The sequence below is a fragment of the Rana temporaria genome, chromosome 2, assembly GCF_905171775.1.
Source record: "Rana temporaria chromosome 2, aRanTem1.1, whole genome shotgun sequence".
NCBI classification, from domain to species: Eukaryota; Metazoa; Chordata; class Amphibia; order Anura; family Ranidae; genus Rana; species Rana temporaria.
In genome coordinates this window covers 222,122,832-222,143,306 of record NC_053490.1, presented here as the reverse complement: position 1 = coordinate 222,143,306, position 20,475 = coordinate 222,122,832, and positions in this window count along the sequence as shown.

Sequence of the window (20,475 nt, the reverse complement as noted above, 5' to 3'; positions counted from 1 at the left end):
TTTGCCTTTTTTTATTGTTTCTACTTTTTTTTTCTAAATTTATGTTACTATTTATAATAATTTTATAAAAAAGTATATTTTTGTTTTAAAAATTAACAGGTTCACCATGTGGAAAAAAGAGAACAAGAGAGCAAAGCAGAACTAAAGCAATGTGGTGGATTTACTAAAGACAAACACACTGTGCACTTTGCAAGTGCAGTTGCACTCATTTTCCCGAGAGTTTAGTAAATGTAGAAAGGCTCTGGTGATTTCCATCATCCAATCATGTGCAAGCAAAAATGCAGTTTTGAAAACCCCCCCATTGGAATCCATGTGTCCGGTGCTATGCATGTAGACGCATGGATAGAGGGGGAGGCGCCCAAGCACCCCTAATGGATGGGCCGCCACAGCCTACTGGTGTAAAAAATACTGGTATTCCTACCATTGCTATATGTGACCGTTCCAGCTCAGGGATGCTGGTTGTCAGGGAACCGGCACACACCGGCATCCTTACATCCAATGACTCATCCCTGCCCTGCTCATTCAGCTGTCCGCCTGGGATTCCCGCCTGGGATTCATGGCTGACAGGTGAATATAAACAAAGGTGTGAGGACAGGGTTTAAAAAATGAAAAAATTCTATACCAGACAGGCCAGAAAAGGGGAGGGAGGAGGAGAAGCATACACCCCACTTCCTGAATCATACCAGACCATATTCCCACAGGCAGGGATGAGTCACTGGTTGTTAGGATGCTGATGGGTGCCAGCTCTATGACAACCAGAATCCTTGAGCTGGAACTGTCTCATTTATCATGGTAAAAATACCACTGCAAAATGTTTCAATTGGAAAAGAAAAAAGGTAACAGCGAGCTCTGCAGGGACAACCCAATCCATACACCAGGTCCACTCACAGGTGCCGAAGCTCGATGTGTCCCAACACACTCGAATGCAACAATAGTAAGAAGAGCCGGCAAAACTGTAATCCTTGAAGTGTCGTTTATTGGTACATCAGAGTGACAATAAAACAATAATGCTGACACATTTCGGCAATAGCCTTAGTCGTAGCTAGATGTTTCAATACGTATGTAATATATTTGGTAAATAGAGAGTGGCTAGACCACCAGATAATTACCATTTTTGCTTTTTCAATGAATTTACTTTAATGTCATATCACATTTTTTGCAATGGTTACTGCAGGAATGACTCATTTGCACTTTTTGCCACAAATGCAGTATTTACTGGTAGTGAATTGACACATATCACATATCACAAAAGATAGGGGCCTGGATTCAGATAGGAGATACGACGGCGTATCTCCTGATACGCTGTCGTATCTCTGAGTGCCGGCCGTCGTATCTATGCGCCTGATTCAGAGAATCAGTTACGTATAGATTTCCCTAAGATCCGACTGGTGTAAGTGTCTTACATCGTCGTATCTTAGGCTGCATATTCACGCTGGCCGCTAGGTGGTGCTTCCGTATAGTTACGCGAGGAATATGCTAATTAGGTATTTACGCCGATTCAGAAACATACGTCCCGCCGGCGCATTTTTTTACGCCGTTTACGTTAGGCTTTTTTCGTTGTATAGTTACCCCTGCTATATGAGGCGTAGCTAATGTTAAGTATGGCCGTCGTTCCCACGCCGAGTTTTGAAAATTTTATGTCGTTTGCGTAAGTCGTTCGTGAATAGGGCTGTACGTCATTTACGTTCACGTCGAATCCAATACGTCCTTGCGGCGTACTTTGGAGCAATGCACACTGGGATATTTTACGGACGGCGCATGCGCCGTTAAAAAAAGAACCCGTCAAAAACGCGGGGTCAAGTGAAATTTAGATTAAACAAGCCCCCAACATCCCCATTTGAATTAGGCGGGCTTACGCCGCCACACATACGTTACGCCGCCGTAACTAAGGGCGCAAGTTCTTTCTGAATACAGAACTTGCGCCCAAAGTTACAGCGGCGTAACGTATCGGAGATACGTTACGCCCGCAGAAAGATGCGATCATCTTTCTGAATCCGGGCCACAGTACTTTCTATAATCCTTTCAAGCCTAATGCCACGTACACACGATCGGAATTTCTGATGGAAAAAGTCTGACTGACTTTTTTCATCGGATATTCGGATCGTGTGTAGCCCCATCAGAGTTTTTTCATCGGAAATTCCAGTGAATTCCATCGGAGTTTAGATATAAAACATGTTCTATTTTTCTCCGATGGAATTCCGTCAGAATTCCAGATGTGATTTGGCCGGGCAAAAGCCTGATCGTGTGTACGTGGCATAAGCCTATTTCTTACAAGTTAAAATCAGTATTTTTTGCTATGCTAGAACATTACTTAGAACCCCCAAACGTTATATATATATATATTTTAGCAGAGAATCTAGAGGCTTTTAGCCACGTAATTTTGTATCCCTGTAGAGCCAACTGCCCGCTCTTAAAAACGGTACCAGGATGATGAATGCAGCTGCATGCATCACCCTGGTATAACCTCTGAAAGCCGAGGCTGCATATGTGAGTATGCGTGGCGGGAAGGATACTGCCTGCAATAGGATTAGCTGCAGCCCTTGGAAGTCTGGAGAAAAAACGGATACACTACTGGATCAGTGTCTGGCTACCGTGGATTCCCTCAAGTGACCCCTGGTTTGCTGAGCCTCTAAGATCTCCGTAATAGAGGTCCATCTGATCTGGTAAGCGGCCCCTCTGTTTAAATGTGTTCCAACGGCTGAAATATTGGATGAAAATATTGGATGAAGTTTTGCCTTTTTCAGCTGCTTTTCGATTTGGACACCAATTTGTTGTTGTTTTTGGCACCAGTTGTATTTATTTATTCATTAATTAGGTCAACCCCCTGCCACACAGCACTGCATCCCAAAATGGACAGCTAGCCATTCACTAAACTGATCCAGTTTAGTGTGAGGGCAAGTGTCTATAGTGCAGGAGTCAGGAGTGCATGACACCAGCCACTTTTCAGAGTACACCCAAAATGACCCCCTCCTCCTACCTGTACAAATACCCCCCCCCCCCCCCAATTCCCTCACAGTACACAAGTCCCCTAACATCCCTAAACCCCCCTCCCAGCCTACCCTTTAGTACAGATTTCCCCAGGACAAACACTTCCGTACAGTCTCCCCTTCCAGCACAGACCTACTTCCCCAACATAGACCCCTCTGTACAGATGGAACCCCCAGCACAAACCCCTCAGTACAGACACCCCCCACCACAGATCTCTATACTCAGACCGACCCTCTCCAGGAAAAAAACCCTGGGACAGATCAATTTCTGCCAACATAGACCCCTCAGCACAGACTTACCTCCCCCCTAGAACAGATAACCCTCCAGCACAGACCTCTCAACACACGCTCCCTCTGGAGAAAAAAAACGCCCCCAGCACAGACCCCTCTCATAAATACACCCTTTCCAGCAGTGCAGACCCCTCAGTACAGAATCCCCACCCCCCCAATACAGACCCCTCAATAAAGACCCCCCCCACCACCAGTTCAGACCCCTCGATACAGACAACCCCCCTCCCGGTATAGATCCCTCATTAATATAACCCCGTTAGCACAGATTTAGTGCAAGTGAACTGTTGTGTCCTCCTCCAGCACAATCTCATGCTATGGCATCCTAAGCCCAGCAGTGCCCACAACCCGGGCAAAGTGTGCACCCAGTTGCAGGTACAATGTGAGTGGGGCAGTGAAATGGGCAGGGTCTGAAAGAATGGGACAGAAGTAGGGGGTGAACTCAGCAGCTTTCAGAGATTGAGCACAGAGTTGGAAGATGGGAGGAGCCTTGTTCTAAACAAAGTGGGGAGGAGTCTGGGCACTGTACCGACAGAGCCCTGATGCCGGGACACAGACATCTCAGGTCTGAATATCAGGACTGTCCCTGCAAATCCGGGACTGTTGGTAAGTATGGAACAGCGATCAGAACAATAGTGGTATCAGCAAATTTCAATTCAGTTCCCCAGAAACTAGCAGTCAGAGGCAACAGTGTCTTAGACATTATAGTAAAGATCTAAGAACAGGAATGCTTATAGGCACACTCATATGTCAGACAGTGCTCTGCTATGTTTCAGGAATTCATGAAGAAGGGTAAAACTTTTGGTGTACTACTTAGGCATAATTACCACTTCTAGATGTTGCCTATAAAACACTAAATAATTCACCGCCTATTCCTTAAACTGCCTCTTGGAGCCACGGGCTCATAGTATAAACCAGTGATGGCGAACCTTGGCACCCCAGATGTTTTGGAACTACATTTCCCATGATGCTCAGCTACTCTGAAGAGTGCATGAGCATCATGGGAAATGTAGTTCAAAAACATCTGGGGTGCCAAGGTTCGCCATCACTGGTATAAACATTTCTGTACCACTGTGTGTCAATATGCAAAATGGAAATGTCGCTTATTATCAGTGGAGCATAGATAAACTTTATTGCTTGGCAACAGAAAACTGTAAGAAAGACAATCCAACATATCTAATCTTTTCAATTTCCTCCATTAAATGGATTGAGTTCTGAGATAAAAATGAAGGCAGCAATTGTTAATCTCCTTCTAAAATACTAGTCGCCTTGTCGTACTGCTAAAATACATCACTGACCTTAAAGGCACATTTATTGTTGTGCTGTGTTGGTGTGCTAAAGGCAAATCCACTTTGCACTACAAGTGCACTTGGAAGTGCAGTCGCTGTAGATCTGAGGGAGACATGCAAGGAAAATAAAAAACAGCATTTTAGCTTGCACATGATTGGATGATAAAATCAGCAGAGCTTCCCCTCATTTCAGCTCTATCCCTCAGATTTACAGCGACTACACCTCCAAGTGCACTTTCAGTGCAATTTTAAGTGCACTTTTCACTTGTAGTGCAAGTGGATTTGCCTTTTGTAAATAACCCCCATTGTGATTTTATCATCCAATCATGTGCAAGCTGAAATGCTGTTTTTTTATTTTCATGGCATGCCCCCCTCAGATCTACAGTGACTGCACTTGAAAGTGCACTTGTAGTGCAAAGTGGATTTGCCTTTCATAAATAACCCCCGATTGCGTCAGCATAACAGTCTAAAGAGAATGCAAGCAATGGAAGTCTCCCTATTTCTCACAGTATGAATGCTCTTTCATAGGTCTTATCCTTTCCCTATCTTAGGCTTTGTAGGCCCCCTTGTGAGAAATCTATTTCTGTAAAAATGCTCAACATAAAAAAGTATTAATGCATACATATATATATACTCTTGTAGTTAAGTGTGGATAAATGAATTTGTACAGGAGCTAACATTCATATATTTCTGTAATATAAATTTTGCCCACTAGGTGGCATCTAAAACTTAAAAATAAATGACATATGCTGACTTTAGCACACATTGGATCAGAATGTAGCCTGGATGATGTATGAAGAAATCAGTTCAATATTTTGTTACGTAGTATGAATTATAGATATGACACATTGCTCATAAATATTATACTGAATAATTATGTAAAGAATGATGATGCATTGCATATGGTTTGACAGAGCTGTGTTTAAATGTTGCTTAGTAAGCACTAAGCTATTCCTGTAAAATACCGCATCTCAGTGATTTGTCCTAACTTTCAGTAATCAGCATGTGGTCTGCTTACCAACAGTGCACTCACCTGCTGAGATATAGGCCTGGTTCACACCTATGCATTTTTTAGTGCATTTTCAGTTTTGCAGAAGAACAGTGAAGTACATTTAACATGGTTGTCTATGGATGTAGTTCACATCTGTGCATTTTATGTAAAGGCAGGGTTTTTTTTCTGTTTTTTTGTTCCATAAACTTCAATGGTTTAAAGATGTGTATTGAAAAATGCAAAATGCACCTGGAATATGCAAACTGCAACCTGCATAGGTGTGAATCCGGCCTTAAGACTTGATTCATACCTTTGTGTTTCTCTATGTATTTTTTACATTATTTCATTTCCATTGAGGCTGGATTCACACCTCTGCATTTTAAGTGCTTTTTGAATTTTGCAGATTAGCAATACAGTCTATTTACAATGGCTTCCTATGGATCATGTTCTGTAGTACAAATCTTCAAAATGCAAAAAGCACTAAAAATGCATAGGTGTGAATCCAGCCCTTTGCACATTTGGAAATGTGTATTTGCTCGCAGGAAAACTGCCGTGTTTATGTTGCCCAGTTAAAAACGTACGCTTAGTACATGGGGCTAAAAAAACATGTAAAACATCATATGTGCGTTTCATTATTTACAATTGACCTCTATAGGCCTCAAAATGCATAACAACTGACTAAAAAACAGACCTCAGCTTTTTTTTTTTTTAAATGCTGCAGCACAGCATACAGAAATGAAGAGCAAGAGGAATATATCAAAACTGAAGCAGGAACAATCTGGAGCAGCTGTGTATTGCAACCAATCAGAATCTATCTTCAGCTTGTTCTGTTTGAAAGTGAAAGCTAGAAGCTGATTGGTTGACATGCATAATTTCCCCAGAATATGTCTGCTCCAGTACTACTAAATTGCCCTTTCTATCTATAACATTGCCTTTGTTTATATGTGCATTTTACTACATTCCCATGCATGCTATACAGCGCAAATGTGTGAACAGGATTTAAAACTTTTCGTGTTTGTAGATCAGTGTGTTAAAAGAACACATTGGTTATACAGACATCTATTACACTATTTGTTTTCTGACTCCAATTGTTGTAATAGTGACTTATCCTTTTTGCCTGACCTAAATATAGCAAAGACAATCATTGTGGACAATTTCCATCAGATAGCGGAACTCACCAAACACTTGGCATCCACAAATATCTTTATTGCATGTAAAAGGGTTGTGGCAAACAATGTCATGCAGTGGTAGATGTTGGAATGGCAATAGTTTAAAGGTCAAAAATAATATTTTATTCAAAGCCTCAATGTGCATTTTGCAGGAACAACACTGGAACTCACAATGGGGATGACAGGAAGTGACATCATCTAAGAGGGCGTATAAAAAGAAAATTAAATGCAATTAAACAATGACCACAGGGTGGCAGCAGAAGCTGTGAGTTTTTTATGCAGTTTAGGTGTCTGTTTAATACGCTAAAATAAGCCGCAATGGTGACTATGGCGGCTTATCTCAACTGTACATTAGTTTAATAAGCCACGACGAAAAGTGAAGATGTTCTCTGCTTTTCATTGTAACTAAGTGAGAATTTGTCAGTAGAGTCAATGCAAACGGCCAGTTTAATAGGGTGTTCCCAGTAAGGGAAGCACCTCATTGGCTGTTTGTGTAATTTACCTCGCTTCCTGCTTCACCACCTCAGCGGTGGTAGGGAGAGAAGAGGGAAATTGCTGTATTGTGATAATGTATACTGTATATACAGGGCCACCCTCAAAAATCATCACGCCCCCCTATGGCCTTTAATAGCTCTTTAACCTCTAAAAAAAAAAAAAAATTCTATGGGGATCCTGTGGTCTAGTACATTCCCACACTATGCCCTCATTACATTCACTTATTATAAAGTTAGAGGGACCATGTGTATTTATCGCTGTACAAGTGTCACAGAGAGGTCTATAAATATATAAAAACACAATTATTTATAAATGGTCCCACTCACATAGGCCTATAATTACCTTTGGACACAGCGGGAGCCAATCAACAGGTCCAGCGGCCGCGATGACTGCCGGGACCTGACGTTTGTTCAGAGGAGAGACAGAACAACATTCTGCCTATGTAAACAAGGCAGACTGCCATTCTATGAGGGAGGAAGATGGAGATCTTGTGTTTCAGAAACATGGATCTCTGTTTTCCTCCAGTGTCAGCATTCCCCCCACAGTTAGAAAGCACTCCCTAGGAGCACACTTAACTTTTGATCGCCCCTGATGTTGACCCCTTCCCTGTCAGTGTCATTTATACAGTGAGTGATATATAGTGATACTTTTTTTAGCACTATGAAAAAGAGGGGTGTACTGCGCTAATTCGATAAATAGTAAAGTGGCAACTAAAATGTTATGCAACACTAATAATAATGGTCAAAGGAAGAGCTGCTAAAATGTGACACTAGTAATGAAATGCTAGATAAATATTAATTAAAATTATGAAACACAGACTGAGTGAAAAGAATTATATCTGTAAATAGGTCTGTGAGACCTCAATAGGATAACAAGAAGGGGTTAATTCCTAAATTAGGTAGAAAGCTGAGAATTATCAAGTGAATAAATAGCAGTCCGTGTGAACAAACCAAAAAAAAAACCTTAGGAATACCATTAACAAAGCTTCAAAGGTAAAAAATGTATATAAAATAAAAATTTATGCAGAGTGTCCATATAAACTTAAATATTCCCAGTGTTCAACAAATCCAATAGTCCAGGAAAAAGTGCTGACAGGATAGTGCCTCCACCAAACAATAACACTGCCGCTTACCAGATGGACGTGATCTCTAATTATAGGAGATCAATATGCGCATATGGTTGATATCCCAGCCTGGGGTCTCTATTGGTAGCATAAATCCCTCAGTATGGTTCAATATTGCATAGAAGATGTCTCAAACAACGTAGCAATCCAGGATGCACCACATAAAAAAGGGAAGAGACTAGCATAGCGTAAAACCCTTAAAAATGTAATAAGTAACATAAAAATGCACACTTACATTGAAGAAGTGAGACAAGGCATATAAAATACAATCAAGCCGGCCGGCTCTTCGATTCAGAAACCCGTATCTTTCGGGTCTGGCGCACAACGCGGTGACGTCAGAACGTCGTTCCTCCCAACGTTTCGTCACTAGAGGGGCGTGGTGACGACATGGATGACATCACGGAGCTGATGGATGTTAGAGACATGACTGAAAAAGGTCTGCTTATTGGCACCTGATCAGCGCTCTCAGCCAACGGCGGGGGGGGGGGGGCAGGTCCCCTGTCAGACTACAATAACTCAGCGGGGGAGATCACTGTACTTTGGATTGTTAGTACAGTGGCTTCTCCTGAACGCTTCCGTTTGTTTTTTTTCTTTCGGCCCGCTGAGCATAGCGTCTTTGAGTGTTTTTACGGCATTGTTTTCATATTTTTATGTGCAATTCTGGCACGTTTTTCTGCACATTTTTTATAGAGTTTTTGTGTTTTGCCGTTTTTTTTATTAGCCAATAGAAAAAATTATCATCTGTTGCATCATTTGTTGCTAGGTATTTCATCTTTTTTAGCTTTTCCATTATCCTTTATTTCTCTTTATATTATTATCGGTATTCATTTATTAATGTGTTTTTTTTTTAGGTAAGAGTAATGCCGCGTACACACCATCACTTTATGTGATGAAAAAAAACGACATTTTTTGTGAAGTAAAAAACGACGTTTTTGAAACTTCAAATTTTCAAAAACGACGTTGCCTACACACCATCGTTTTTTCACAATGCTCTAGCAAAGCGAGGTTACTTTCACCACTCTTTTCCATTGAAGCTCGCTTCATAACTAGCTTCTGGGCATGCGCGGGTTTAAAAACGTTGTTTTAAATGTAGTTTTTTGCTACACACTGTGATTTTTTGTGAAACAAAAAACGACGTTTTGAAAAACGACACAAAAAATTGAAGCATGCTTCAATTTTTTTTTGTCGTTTTTCACAAGACATAAAACGATGTTTTCCCCCACACACGGTCATTTAAATTGACGTTTTTAAAAACTTTGGATTGTTAGTACAGTGGCTTCTCCTGAACGCTTCCGTTTGTTTTTTTTCTTTCGGCCCGCTGAGCATAGCGTCTTTGAGTGTTTTTACGGCATTGTTTTCAGGGGGGGGGGGGGGGGGGCGAGCACGACACTCCACACCAGGGACAAAGCCTTGCATTACTGTGTGGAGTTACAGACAGAAGAACAGGAAGTGAGGATTTCTCAGAAGAAATAAGGACATTTAAAAGCAAAATGGAAGGATGAGGTAAGTGAAGGAAGACTGCACTAAGGTAAAGGAAGCTTTTTAGGAAAAAAAATTGTACCTTTACAACCCCTTTAATTGGCACTTTTGACCAGCCGTGCCATCTGTCAAACTCTGAAAGTTGAGTTTAAATGGTCATGGCCCCAAAGCAAAGCATTGCAACTGTGGCATGTGTACAACTCTTTCAAGCTGCAATGGTAGAATTTAGCTGTGCAGATGGGGTGGCAGTAAAACCGCAGCTCAACCGCCTGTTTTTACTGCCCTCTGGCTGCCCATGTAAAAGAAGTCTTAAGCACAAAATATGTAGGCAAAGGACACATCTCTGCCACATTGTTGGCTATAGCACAGGAGGTGAGGCTGGGTTCACCCTTATGCTAACTGGATGTGGGTTTCCCCACATCAAATTCGAATGACAGGGGTGTGACGAGCTCTCAATGGAGCCAGTTCACACATCATCTGGGTGGCTGCGGAGTGCATAGCAGAAGGGTCCTGTTTCAGGTCCGATTTCATGCAAAAATTCAGACCTAATTCAGACCTGAAACGATGAACCAGGACGAACTGATCCTCCTGCTGTGCCCCGCGCCAAACATAGCGTGAACTCAGCTTGGAGGAAAGTCTCAAAGAGACTCTGTCTCAAGGAGACAGAAGACAAAAAAAACTGACAGGGGTTGTAACCCTCCTTTTGGCTATCCAAAATTAAAAAAGATGTTTCCTTTATTTTTATTTTAAGTTGAAAACTGTTATCTTGAATTTAAAGAATAATTAGAGGTTGAAAACCAATCTTGAATCTCCCAGGGGACCCAGTGCACATAGCACTTGGTGATGTTCAGGTCCATGCAGTGATTTGCAAATTAAAGCACATTTATTTTCTGTTTTTGATGTGCTGTAGCTCCACCCCAGGCTGAAGCCCAATTTATTATTCTACTCTCTGCTTTGTACATGAAGGAAAAACTAGAGAGTAGAGTCCAGACCTTTCCACCAGCCACCATCTATTCTATGGAGAAAGACTAGAGTAGTAGCTGCCAACTTGTGTTCTTGTGAATAACGGCACACTGGAGCCGAGAACCATCACCCATTAAAACACAAGACTACATAAACACAGCTACTACTCTACTAATCAACTGATTTCCCCATCCATGCCAGCAGCAAGAGTGAAGGATTCTCCACTGCCCGCTATGGTATTCAGGCAACCGCAGCACATGCAGCCACTTGAATACAATTGTGCTACCGAGTGGTTGCCTCTCTTTGGACAAAGTCATCATTTAGCCAATAATTTTCATACATCTCAGTCAAGTTTTAAATCAACTTTAGTCGATTGAGTCAGGTGGTGCCTGCAGGGCCACCCACAGCTTAAATTCTTGAAATTAACCGGTTAAGACCCGGATCATTATGCAGGTTAAGGACCTTGCCCCTTTTTGCGATTCGGCACTGCGTTGCTTTAACTGACAATTGCGCGGTCATGCAACGTGGCTCCCAAACAAAATTTACATCCTTTTTTCCCACAAATAGAGCTTTATTTTGGTGGTATTTGATCACCTCTGCGTTTTTATTTTTTGCGCTATAAACAAAAATAGAGCGACAATTTTGAAAAAAATATAATATATAATATATAATAAATATCCCCCCAAAAAATATATAAAAAAAAATGTTTCCTCAGTTTAGGCCAATATGTATTCTTCTACCTATTTTTGGTGGTAAAAAAAAAAAATCGCAATTAGCGTTTATCGATTGGTTTGCGCAAAATTTCTAGCGTTACAAAATAGGGGATAGTTTTATGGCATTTTTATTAATAATTTATTTTTAATACTATTGGCGGTTTTCGTGACTGCGACATTATGGCGGACACTAGGGGAAAGAGACCGCCGCTCCAGATGAGTGCACTTCGGTGGTGAGTCTGAACTCAGAGAGATCCAATGGGTGCAGGAAATGCACAAAGCATAAATGGAAGCAAAAAGGTATGGACAGCCGCACTCCGATAAATGTAAAAAACAATAAAAGCCTTTAATCCAGTAAAAAGACACTGCACAAACAGAGAAACAGCAAAAGGTGGGATAATATAGCTGACGCGTTTCACATTGTTATACAATGCTTAGTCATAGCTAAGTCGTAGCTACGTTATACAATGCTATGACTAAGCATTGTATAACAATGTGAAACGCGTCAGCTATATTATCTCACCGTTTGCTGTTTCTCTGTTTGTGCAGTGGCTTTTTACTGGATTAAAGGCTTTTATTGTTTTTTACATTTATCGGAGTGCGGCTGTCCATACCTTTTTGCTTCCATTTATTATGGCGGACACATCGGACACTTTTGACACATTTTTGGGACTTTTGTCATTTTCACAGCGAAAAGTGCTAAAAAAAATGCACTAATACTGTGAAAATGACAATGGCAGTGAAGGGGTTAACCACTAGGGGACGCTGTAGGGGTTAAGTGTGACCTCATGTGTGTTTTTTACTGTAGGGGAACAGACGATCACTGACACTGCCACAGAGAAGAACGGGGAAGGATGGTTTACACTCACCTCTCCCCGTTCTTCAGCTCCTGTGACCCGATCGCGGGACACCGGCGGCAATCTGGTCCACGGGTCCCGTGGGCGCGGTTCATGAAGCTTCGGACTGGGTCGCGAGCGCCCCCCAGGGGCGCACTCGCGACCCACGGCTGGGCTCTTAAAGAGGACGTATATATACGTCCATGTGCCCAGCTATGCCATTCTGTCAACGTATATAGTCGTGCGGCGGTCCTTATGTGGTAAAAGCAGTTTGTGGGGTCTTTAGAAGTACCCTGTGGAACTGTCTGAGAAACAGTAATCAGGTGTTTAAAGATAAGAGACTTCTAGGCAATGGATGGATTAATGGATTAAGCCCTGCATTCAGGGCTGCTGATAGGGGGGGCCACCAGTGCTCCTGTAGGGGGCCCAGGCACACAGGGGGGACCAAACACCAGAGGGAAGGAAGGGCAATTACAGGATGCCCTGTGCGGCTCTCTGCAGCAGTGGAAAACCCTCCTGCTGACTTTTAGCTGTTGCAGGGAGCAGGGCCGGACTGGGAATAGAATCCAGCCCTGGAAAATAATTCATACCAGCCCCATAGCATTTTTATACCAGCCCAACAGCACAGCGTCATTATTTTCTTGTTCATGAAAGGGAAAACCATAAATTTTAAAGCACATTTGAAGAATGTATTATATATATAGAAGACAGATATGAAAGCACATATATAGATATAAAAGGAAATTTCAGTTAAAAGTGCTAAAAGTGGTCAAGCATCAGGGGGGACCCCAGGAACTCTGGGAACGTGGGGGGGGGGGGACTCTGTTGACCAGAGACCACCTTCCACAGAAAGAATACACATTCGGGTTACTAATATTGGGGGAAACCTTTATATCAGAACCCCCCCTTTTATTGTTGTATCCACTCCCCCCTTACATCAGTGACCCCCCCCCCCAGCCTGGCCTTGCGGCACTGTCACTGACCTCCTCTCAGGTGCACCTTGCAGGGATCAGTCAGTCGGCTCCAGCTTGGTTTGGTGGCTCTGGTTTTATCCTATAGTCTTCTCTCCACTGTCCACACGTCTGACTTCTCCCATGACCCCCATCTCAGCAGCACTCCATTGCTTGACTCCTCTCCAGACTCCCTCAGAGCCTGCAGACATGATATAAGACAAGAGATGGTTAGAGGTTGTGGACATGATACAAAAGATGGTCAGAGACTGCAGACATGGTACAAGAGATGGTCAGAGAACGCAGACATGATACAAGAGATGGTCAGAGAATGCAGTCATGGAACAAGAGATGGTCAGAGACTGCAGACATGGTACAAGAGATTAATACAGCCTCACTGTGCCCATCAATGCAGCCCCACTGTGCCCATCAATGCAGCCTCACTATGCCCATCAATGCAGCCTTACTGAGCATATGAATGCAGCCTTACTGTCCATGAATGCAGCCCAGCCTTACTGTCCATGAGAATGCAGCCCAGCCTTACTGTCCATAAGAATGCAGCCCAGCCTTACTGTCCATGAGAATGCAGCCCAGCCTTACTGTCCATGAAAGCAGCCTTACTGTCCATGAAAGGAGCCCAGCCTTACTGTCCATGAATGCAGCCCAGCCTTACTGTCCATGAAAGCAGCCTTACTGTCCATGAATGCAGCCCAGCTTTAGCCTTGCAGGTTTCTACACAGATGTCAATCTAAATCGCAGGCAGAAATCGCAAAAAGTAGTACAGAAACTACTTTTTGAAATCGGTGCAGTGCCGCAAATGCGGTGTTGCACCAATTAGGACGGTGTCATTGCCGGGAAATCGCAAGTCAAAACGCACCAGTGTGAACCAGGGCGTACTGTCCATGAAAGCAGCCCAGCCTTATGTCCATGAAAGCAGCCCAGCCTTATGTCCATAAATGCAGCCCAGCCTTACTGTCCATAAATGCAGCCCAGCCTTACTGTCCATAAATGCAGCCCAGCCTTACTGTCCATGAACGCAGCCCAGCCTTACTGTCCATGAACGCAGCCCAGCCCAGCCTTACTGTCCATAAATGCAGCCCAGCCTTACTGTCCATAAATGCAGCCCAGCCTTACTGTCCATGAAAGCAGCCCAACCTTACTGTCCATGAATGCAGCCCAATGCAGCCCAGCCTAAGGGCTCTTTCACACGTCCGTTCCGCTCGTCCGTTTTTTGGACGTCCGTTAACGAACCGCAATGCTTTCCTATGGGTTAGCGTCCGTTAGTGGATGAGCATCCGCTAACGTCCGTTAACATCCGTCTCCGTTAAGCTCCGTTTTTTTGAACAGAAGAAAACCCTATATTTCTTCCGTCAAAAAAACGGAACGGACGAAAAACGGACGTTAGCGGACGATCCGTTTTCCAATCCGATCCGCTAACATCCGTTTTTCATCAAAATATGTAAAAAAAATAAATAAAAAAAAAACGGATAAAAAAACGGACGAAAAACGGATCGGAAACGGATGTAAACGGACGGAAAACGGACGAAAAAGGATGAAAAAACGGATCAACTGATGATCTAAAAAACTGAGCGGATGTGTGAAAGAGCCCTTACTGTCCATGCATGCAGCCCAGCCTTACTGTCCATGCATGCAGCCTTACTGAGCCCATCAATACATATTTGCCTGGTTTACATACCGTATTTATCGGCGTATACCGCGCACTTTTTTGCCCTGAAAATCAGGGCAAAATTGTGTGTGCGCGGTATACGCCGATACCCGCTTTCCCGCGCCGAGTTTGAATACTGCGCCGTATACCGAGCGCAGTACACTCGTGTATTGTCGGGCAGTCTCGGGTCCTCTCGCACTGACGTCCTGGACCTACAGGACGTCAGCGCGAGAGTTGCCGAGCCTGCCCGACGATACACGAGTGTACTGCGCTCTGTATATGTCGGCGCAGTATTCATACTCGGCGCAGGAAACGAGCGGGAAGGACGCGAGGACGCCGCAGAAGGACGCCGGACCCGAAGAAGAGGACACCCGAAGCCGCAGACGGACGCCGGACCCGACGAGGCTGCCGATGGACGCCGCGCAAGACACCAAAACTGTAAGTACAAAAAATCTTTTTTCCACAGGAATTCGGGGCAACTTTAGGGGTGCGCGCTATACGCGGGAGCGTGCTATACCCCGATAAATACGGTATACACCGGATATCTCCTGCGCTGTGTGTGAGAGCTGGGTCTGTGTTTGGCTGCCTGTAGGAAGGTCCAATCAGTGTTCCATGATCCATCTACTATCACACAAGCAGGTCTAGAGGGGCGGGACCTTCTTACAGGCAGCACAGCTGAACATCGACCCAGCTCTCACACACAGTGTGTGAGATGCCCGATGTATGACACATAGGAGAGAGAGAGAGGGAGTGCTGCATTCAGCTGCAGCTCAAAGCAGCCCCAGGACAGGCAGCCTACCGGGAATTATCCCGCTATCCCAGTGGGCCAGTCCGGCCCTGGCAGGGAGAGACACAGACACAACTGCCGGCTTCCTTGTCCTGTTAAAAAAAAAGAACACATTTTAACCCTGTATTGTTTTAATCCCTTGTAAAAAAAATAAAATTGTAAAAAAAAATTTTTTTAAAAATTATAAAATAATTTTAAAACATTTCAACTTTTTTAAAAAATTTAATTTTTTGTTTTAAAAATTTTAGAAAATATTTAAAAAAGGACTAATTCACACAGCTTATCTGTCCGCTAAAAATGATTTTAGTATATTTATTGTGAAAATGATTTTTTTATATATATATATATACAGTATTTGAGGGAGGGGGGGTAGGGGCCCTGCAGGTTGGCTGTATGGGGCCCCATGATTTCTAACAGCAGCCCTGCCTGCTATTATCATATACATTAGATTGATATATTACAGACCTCTTCCATTAGAGATTCCTCACTTTGTTACTGCACAATTGAAAACCACAGACTTTAAAAGTAAATTGATGGGATTCTTTTAGAGCTGGTTTGCATCAGAAAAGAATGCACATGCAAGAGAAAATCCATTATTTTTTAAATGGATCTGTTCAGAGCACTGTGTTTCAAAAAATTCCTGAATGCTGAATATTGGGTGGTTTACCTGTATCTTGCCACTCACACATAGGCATTTTAATGCACTTCCAAGCAAGTACAGGGGTTTGCCATTGTTTTTAAATGATGCTAATTTACATGTGTACATGTGTGTGATGTGCTGACCTCTATTGTCCAATATTTCATCCGCGGCTTATTGATTACAGTGGAAAGGCATCACAATTCGTGATTATTTATAACACACATGAGAGGGTGTGATTCCAGCAATAGATGGTTGGATCGCTCTACAGTAACTTAACCCCTTTACTGACCCTGATGTAAGAGTTATGGTAATAACTACCATAGCTACTAAAAAGGTTAGGCCCATCTGCTGGCTTTCTTATAATAGTGATTCGGATAGCTGCTGGAAAAGGGACACTTCATTCTCTACCTTGTGTCTCAGGCTCACCTACCCCTTCTGATGGTTTAGGACCTCTATGGAGGATGTCCGCAGAAAAAAAAAGGGGAAGATAAGTAACCATTCATTTGCTGATCTCCCCTGTATAGTATGAACCCAGAAGGACTCAACTCCAAACACTTCCTGGATTCAGAGCTGGCAGACAGCTATAACAGGGAAAATAGCTGATCAAGCACAGTCTGTGAACATGGAAGAATTGTGTTCAAAATTGCTGTAAAATCGCAGCATGATTTTGCCACAATTTTGCAGCATTTTGCGTTTTCCTGCAGCTAGCGATAAACCTAGTCTGTGTATACATGAAGCTTTATACTTACCTGAGCCCAATCTTTATTTAGCAATGTGTATGAGAGCAGCAGCTCTCTCCCTCCTCACAGGGCAAATTGATAACAGCATTGATAACAGCAAGCCCACACAAGTGCCCCCATAGAAAGCAGCTTCCTATGGGGGCACTTGCTAAAAAGGAGGAGCCAGGAGCGCTGGCAGGGGACCTCAGAAGAAAAGGATCAGGACTGCTCTGTGCAAAACCATTCTTTATTACCGTATTTATTGCGGTATAGCGCGCTCCCGCGTATACTGCGCACCCCTAAAGTTGCCCCCGAAATTCCTGTAAAAAAAAATGTTATATGATTTTATTACTTATAGTTTTGGTGTCTTCCCAGCGTCCATCGTCCGGTCCGGCGTCCGTCTGCGGCCTCGGTGGTGTTCTCCCGGCTTCTCCAGCGCGCGCCTCAAGTCGAGTCCCCGCTTCCCGCGCTCAGTTCGAACGCCTCCGCCGACATATACCGAGTGAAGTACACTCGGGTACATTCAGGAAGGCTCGGCTTCGCTCGCGCTCACGCTCTGACGTTTATGCGTGAGCACGAGCGAAGCCGAGCCTTGCCGAATGTACCCGAGTGTACTGCACTCGGTATATGTCGGCGCAGGAATTCAAACTGAACGCGGGAAGCGGCTATCGGCATATATCGTGCACCCACGATTTTCCCCTTATTTTAAGGGGAAAATAGTGCGCGATATACGCCAATAAATACGGTATTTAAAAAAAAAAGCTTAATATCTAGAATCACTTTAAGCCAACATTTATAGAGGCCGCTTTGGAGTCGCTTTACTTTAAAGCAATTTTAAAGCCACCGACCAGTGCGACTTTATGTGTGGCTTGCCAACATCTGTGCGACTTCATACACAGATGTCAATGCAAGTCGCACATGAAATCGCACAAAAACAGTGCAGGAACCTTTTGCATTGTGACATTTAAATGGTTCCATAGCGGCAAATAGATAGGGTGCGGCTTGTTATGTGACTTTAATCTGTCAAATCATACCCGTGTGTGAACGGGGCTTACTGTTCTATGTGTGGTTCTCATGAGACACTGAATCTGTTACAACTGATACAATATAAACATTCACAGATGATAGCAGGCAAAAGATCGCTTCCCAAGGTACATGCTAATAAAAGAAACTAATGTTACTTTCAATGATACATTTGTATCATTTTATTTATAAAGCCAGCACTGTGTCTGGGAGTTCCACTGATCTGCTGTTCTTAGCAATATAACTACATTTTCATATATAGAATGGGAGAGGTCTTTATAGCTCTCTGTGACCCCCATTATCACCTATTTGTGCTTGTTAATATCACAAAAAGGAAAAGAAAATGTTTTGTGTTGACATCAGACAGGAGTAGGGGGAAATGTATCCTACGGGGACACTAGTTCATGGATTCCCTCTGCTTTGAAGGAATTTCCGTTTACTTCCTGTTGTGACTAAAGGATAGGAAGTGAAGGTAAATTTCCTTAATGGGAAACAAATGACCTCATAGGGTTTTTAACGTTCCCTTAACTCTATCCAAAATTAAAATAAAAACGGTTTTGCCTCTAGTTCTACTTTAACCACTTGCCGGCCGCGCTATAGCTGAATGACTGCTACAGCATGGCCAGCTAGTTCTGAGAGGCCATAATATATACCAGACGTGATTGCGCCCAGAGGACACTGCTGATCACAGATTGAGGTAAAGAGCCAATCAGCGGTTCTTTGCCATGTGATCAGCTGTGTCCAATCACAGCTTATCACGATTGTAAACAGAAGGTGGTTATCTACACTCCTTTCATCATGCTGACAGTGTGGGGAGAGGAAAAGAGACAATGGGCCAGATTCAGATAGATCAGTGGATCTCTAGATCCACATAATCTATCTGATTTAAGATCCGCAGCTGCAAGTTTTATAGGCAAGTGGGTAATTCACAAAACACTTACCTCCAAACTTGCGGCGGCGGCGGATCGTAAATCCCACGGCGGAATTCAAATTCCGCGGCTAGGGGGAATGTAGTATTTAAATCAGGCGCGTCCCCGCTCTGATTTAAATGCGCATGCGCCGTCCACTAATTTTCCCGGCGTGCATTGCTCCCAATGACGTCGCTAGGACATCATTGGTTTCGGCGTGAGCGTAACTTGCGTCCAGCGCTTTTGTGAATCGACGTACGCAAACGACGTAAAAAAAAATATTTGACACAGGAACAACGGCCATACTTAACATTGGCTGCGCCTCATAGAAACAGGGGTAAGTATACGCCGGGAAAACGCTTACGTAAACAACGTAAAGTGACTGCGTCGGGCCCGCGTACGTTTGTGAATTGGCGTATCTCGCTGATTTTCATATTGTCGCCGTAAATCAGCGAGAACACCCCCAGCGGCCATTTTAAAATTGCAGCCTAAGATCCGACGGTGTAACACAGTTACACCTGTCGGATCTTAGGCATATCTATGCGTAACTGATTCTATGAATCAGTCGCATAGATACGACCGGCACAACTCAGAGATACAACGGTGTATCAGGAGATACGCCATCGTATCTCTTTGAGAATCTGGCCCCGTAACTGGATTCTCTAAAAGGGATATGTACACTGATAATCAGGGCACAGTCCCAAAAGTGCCCACCAGTGCTGCCAATCAGTGCTCACCAGTGCTGCCAATAAGAACCCCCCAGTGCTGCCAATCAGTGCTGCTAATCAGTGCCCACCAGTGCTGCCAATCTGTGCCCACCAGTGCTGCCAATCTGTGCCCACCAGTGCTGCCAATAAGTGCCCACCAGTGCTGCCAATCTGTGCTAACCAGTGCTGTGAATCTGTGCTCACCAGTGCTGCCAATCAGTGCTCAGCAGTGCTGCAAATAAGAACCCACCAGTGCTGCAAATAAGAACCCAGCAGTTCTGCCGATAAGTGCCTACCAGTGCCACCTCATCGATGTCACCTGTCAGTGCAACCTCATCAGTGCCCACCAGTGCCACCTCATCAGTGCAGCCTCATCATTGTCACCTGTCAGTGCCCACCAGTGCTGCCTCATCAGTGCACACCAGTGCCACCTAATCAGTGTACATTAGTGCCCACCAGTGCCACCTCATCAGTGCACATCAGTGCCCACCAGTGCCGCCTCATCAGTGAAACAGAAAAATTACCTGTTTGCAAAGTTTAATAACAAACTATGAACACGTTTTTTTTTTATTTTTACGTTTTGATCTTTATTCGTTTATTTAGCAAAAAATAAATAAAAAACCCAGCAGTGACTAAATACCACCAAAAGAAAGCTCAATTTGTGTGGGAAAAAAATAAGTTACAGTGTTGCATGACTGCACAATTCTCATTCAAAGAGCGAGAGAGCGCTAAGTCTCCGTTC